This window comes from Penaeus chinensis, chromosome 12 (genome assembly GCF_019202785.1).
Source record: "Penaeus chinensis breed Huanghai No. 1 chromosome 12, ASM1920278v2, whole genome shotgun sequence".
NCBI classification, from domain to species: domain Eukaryota; kingdom Metazoa; phylum Arthropoda; class Malacostraca; order Decapoda; family Penaeidae; genus Penaeus; species Penaeus chinensis.
Window position 1 is genome coordinate 3,562,412 of NC_061830.1, and position 5,000 is coordinate 3,567,411.

Sequence of the window (5,000 nt, forward strand, 5' to 3'; positions counted from 1 at the left end):
ACACCTGTGGTTTGTTATTCACGAAATTAACTATCATTCTATTCCGTTTTCGTTTCAGAAGTTATGTTATGTATATTTGTCTATGTGTATGTATATGTGTATATGTGTATAGATTATATATATATATATATATATATATATATATATATATATATATCCATATATACATACATATAAATGTAGTATACGCCGAATTCAGTCATTAAAGTTATTAGAATTGACGATAAAATCACCTCTCAGCGTTGAAATATTTGTGATGTTGCTCTAAATATCAAAAATTGTTAGTCTGACCTGCTGGTTTTCTTACTAAATGATCAGTTGCTTACATATTTCCAGTATATGGGGCAATATTCCAAGAAAATTCCATAAAAATGGAAATAGGCATCTTTCACTGTGATTTATCTTACCATAGTTGTCAAATATAGATAATGACGTATTACTCTCCTGTTGAAATGATCCGGAAGCTGTTAAATACCACCGTATGACTAGGCATGTGTGATAAACCGAAGGATCGATTATTTGGATTCTTTTGCTCGTAATCATCCCAGGAAGTTGTTTTAGTAAAAATGTAGAAGAAAAGAGGGGGTGGGGGCAGACAGACAGGGAAGAAGAAAAAGAGAGAAAGAGACGAGCAAGTGGAGGAAGTGAGAGAAAGAGGAGGAGAAATGAGCAGAACAAGAAAAGGAAGAAAGGGCAAGAGAATGAAAGAGAGGGACGTGCAGACGGAGAAAAAGGAAGAGACGAGTAGACGGGGAGGGAGACAGAGAGAGAGGGACGTGCAGACGGAGAAAAAGGAAGAGACGAGTAGACGGGGAGGGAGACAGAGAGAGAGGTGAACAGACAGAAAGAAACAGAAAGAATTAAAAACGCCCAAGAAAGTAAGGGGAAGAGCAAGAGAGCCTTTGCAGCTGATGGAGAAAAGCCCTTCGTCGATTTTTGCGAGTCCCCCCATTATGGATGGCGGCCGTCCAACTTCTCCCTCTCTCTCTCTCTCTCTCTCCATCTCTCTCCTTTTTTCATTATTATTATTTCCCGCGCCGCCCACGTTTCTTGGAGCCACCTCTCGGCCCCACCCTCTCGCCCTCGCCCACACACCACTCCGCCCACCGTCTTATAGCTTCTTATAAACAGTCCCTGAGTTGGAGACTGGCTTCACCCGTTCCCCTTTTCCAAATAAAGACTGGGTGGGGGGTGGGGGGAGACAAAGATCGCTTAACTTCAGGAGGATAAATGGGAAATGTGCTGAATTTTATGGCGTAAGATAATGAGGGTTGGAGTGTGAATTTCCCTAATTAGTGTATTTTCATTTTTTTCCTTTTTCCTTTCCTTTGTTTTCTTTCTTTCAAAAAGTTTCTTTCATTATTTCAAACAATTCTTTCTTTCGCAATTTCTTTCTTTAAAAAAAAAAAATTATTTCAAAAAATTCTTTCGCAATTTCTTTCTTTCAAAAAAAAAAAAAAAAAACTTTCTCCTTTCTTTCAAAAATTGAGTTTTTGAGATGCCTGTTCATGCTTTCGGGCCCAAAATTTTAATACTTTAACCTAATTCTTTCATAAATATTCCGTTCCTTTAAGCCAGCCTTCGTTTCTACCACCTTCTTTGTTCTAATATTTATAAGATCCATTTAGTTTTTCTCCTCTCTGTTACTCAGAACTCCGGCACTGATTATATGACAGCTGCTGTACGTCAGTCAAACCTAAATTGTTGAAACCAGGCATAGCAGATGGTACAGTGAGCCATCAGCAAAAAGATATTTCTAATCCCAATAATAATACGGTATGGGATTTCTATCTTAAAGTGATAACGAAAACTGACAATTAAAAACCAATTTATATAAATCAAACTCCCACGAATCTAAGCCACACACACAAAACAAACTGATTATAATTTTTTTCATCAGTTGGGGAGGAAAACAACTAGAAACGTCAAAACAGAGAGACAAGCGAAAGAGTGCGACTAAGACAGTAAGAAAGAAAGAAAAAAAGTTACCTTGAAGATGTTATACTTACCACGATGACAGAAAGGAACGGGAGGGTGAGAAAAACGTATGAGTGACGGATGCAGGTGTCGAATAGGGAGCTGGAGAGAGATGGTAAAGATGAGGAGAATAAACGGGAGTGAGAAAGATGATGATTTAATCTAAGGTTGACAGATAAAGTTGGATATCTCTCTCTCTCTCTCTCTCTCTCTCTCTCTCTCTCTCTCTCTCTCTCTCTCTCTCTCTCTCTCTCTCTCTCTCTCTCTCTCCTCCCTCCCTCTTTCCTTCCCACTATTATTCCCTCTATTTCCCTTCCTCCCTTCCTCTCTCCCTCCTTCCCTCCTTCCATCCCACACCCTTTTTCCCTCTATTTCCTCTCCCCCAATACGCCTCCTATCACCACACGATCGAGGGTTCAGGAGCTGTAACGCAGAGAGGGGTATGAGGGAAACTTCGCTCGATAAACACATGTTATAAATATAACCCGCCGTTCCTTTTAACAAGTTGGCATTAATGTGAACCCCACCCACTTCTTCTCCCTCCCCCCTCTCCTCCTCCAAGCTTTTTCCCTCCCCTTCTCCTCCCTTCCCTTCACGTTCTACGTCCTTCTCCTTATTCTCACCCTATCTTTTCCCTTTCTCCTTCACTTTTTCCTTTGTTTTCACTTTCCCCTTTTCCCTTCCTTTTCTTTTCGCCCTTCCCCTTCCCCTTCTCCTTCTTTTCCTTCCGTTTCTGTTTCCCCTTCCTCATCGCCCTCCTCTTCCCCTTCTCCTTTTCTTTACCCTTCCCCTTCCTCCTCTTCTCCTCTCATTATCCATCCCTGACCCTCCCTTTCACCCTTTCTGTCCCCTCTTTCTTCCCTCCTTCAAAGTCTTCCCCTCCCTCTCTCCCTTCTTTCCTTCTAAACTCTTCTTTCTTTCCCCCATTCCGTCTAATTCCCTTTCCCTCCCCCTCCCCTCTTTCTTCCTTACCCATTTATCAGCCTATTCCTTCCCCTCCTTTTAACCCGTTACCTACTCTCCCCCTCCCCCTCCCTTCTTCCTCTCCAAACTTTTTTTTTTTTTCCTCTCCTTCTCCCGCTTCTTCTCCCAATCCCTCCTCCCCTATTTACCTCCCTTTAACCCTTACCCTCCCCTCCCTCCTCTTCTCCTACCCATCTCCCCCCATTTCTCCCAATCCCTCATCCACTCTTCATCCTCCCATTCACCCTTTCCCCTTTCTTTCATTCCTCCTTTTCCCCTCTCTCCTTCCCTCATCTCTTTCCCCTCACTTTAACCCTTCTCCATCCCTTTCTTCCTTATTTTCCCCCTCCTTTTAATCCTTCCTCATACCCTCCCTCCTCTCACCTCCCTTTAAAATTTCCCAGTCTTTCTCCATCTTTCTCTTTTGCTTTTCGTGCCTCTTCCTCCTCTTTTCTCCTCTTCTTCTCGTATATCTTTCTCCATCTTTTTCCTTTTTTCTCGTACTTCTTCCTCCTCTTTTCTCTTTCTCTTCTCCTACCTCTTTCTTCTTCTTTCTCCTTTTTTCTCCTACCCCTTTCTCCTCCTTTCTCCTTTCTTCTCCTACCCCTTTCTCCTCCTTTCTCCTTTCTTCTCATACCCCTTTCTCCTCCTTTCTCCTTTCTTCTCCTACCCCTTTCTCCTCCTTTCTCCTTTCTTCTCATACCCCTTTCTCCTCCTTTCTCCTTTCTTCTCATACCCCTTTCTCCTCCTTTCTCCTTTCTTCTCATACCCCTTCCTCCTCTTTTCTCCTCCTCTTCTACCATTTTCTTTTCCTTTCGCCTCCCACCACCCAGTAACGTTGGTAGTTCTGAGATTGGTGGGTGGAATTCTCACTGACTTGGCAACTGTGACTTAAATGTATATATGTAAATATAAATAAACGTAGGAGTAATTTCCCCTCCGCGAAAATAACTATTGAGACAGTTATCCGTTTAAAGAAGGTGAGGAAGGAGGGGTGGAGGGGGGTGAGGGGAGGAAGGAGGAGGATAGGATGTGGAGGAGGGGGCGGTATGCTAATCGGGTGCCTGGGTTCGATTTTATTTATTTTTACTTCAAGTTCTTAATCTCTTTCTTCTGTTTTGGACTCTCTCTTTCTCTGTCTATCTATCTATTTATCTCTTTCTCTTTTTCTCTTGTTTCTTTCTCTCCATCTTTGTCTATCTCTTTCTTTCTCTCTTTCTCTCTCTCGTTTCCTTGTTCCCTCATTCCCTCCCTCCCTCCTTTCCATCCTCCCTCCTTCTTTTCTTCCCCCCTTCCCTCCATCCTCCTTTCCCCCCTCCCTTCTTTCCTCTCATGTCTCTCTCCCTCACCCCTTTCCTTCAACCTCTTTTCCTAACCCTTCTCTTCCTCACCCCTCTCTCTCTCACCCTCTCTCCCTCACCCCTCTCTCCCGCACCCTTCTCTCCCTCACCCCTCTCTCCCTCACCCTCCCTCCCTCACCCCATCTCTCCCTCACCCTGTCTCGCTCACCCCTCTCTCCCGCACCTTTCTCTCCCTCACCCTTCCTCCCTTCCCCCTGTCTCCTTCACCCTGTCTCCATCACCCCTCTCTCCCTCACCCCTCTCTCCCTCACCCCTCTCTCCCTCTCCCTCTCTCCCTCTCCCTCTCTCCCTCAAATTTCTCTCCCTCACCTTTCTCTCCCTCATCCTCCCTCCCTCATCCCTCTCTCCCTCACCCCTTTCTCCTTCACCCTGTCTCCCACACCCTTCTCTCCCTCATCTTTCTCTCCCTCACCCTTCTCTCCTTCACTCTCTCTCCCTCACCTCTCTCTTCTTCACTCTTCCCTCTCTCACCCCTCTCTCCCTCACCCTCGCTCCTTTATCCTTCTCTCCCTCATTTATTTCTCCCTCACCCCTCTCTCCCTCACCCCTCTCTCCCTCACCCTCTCTCCCTCACCTCTCTCTTCTTCACTCTTCTCTCTCTCTCACCCTTCTCTCCCTCACCCCTCTCTCCCTCACTCTCTCTCCCTCACCCTCGCTCCTTTATCCTTCTCTCCCTCATTTATTTCTCCCTCACCCCTC

At 44.8% G+C, this 5,000-nt stretch overlaps 1 protein-coding gene across 1 annotated transcript in view; it reads left to right on the top strand.

Moving 5' to 3' along the window:
• Window positions 1-5,000, top strand: part of LOC125031241 (paramyosin, long form-like) — a 97,474-nt gene that overhangs the window by 595 nt on the left and 91,879 nt on the right. The gene's annotated exons all lie outside the window — the stretch shown is intronic.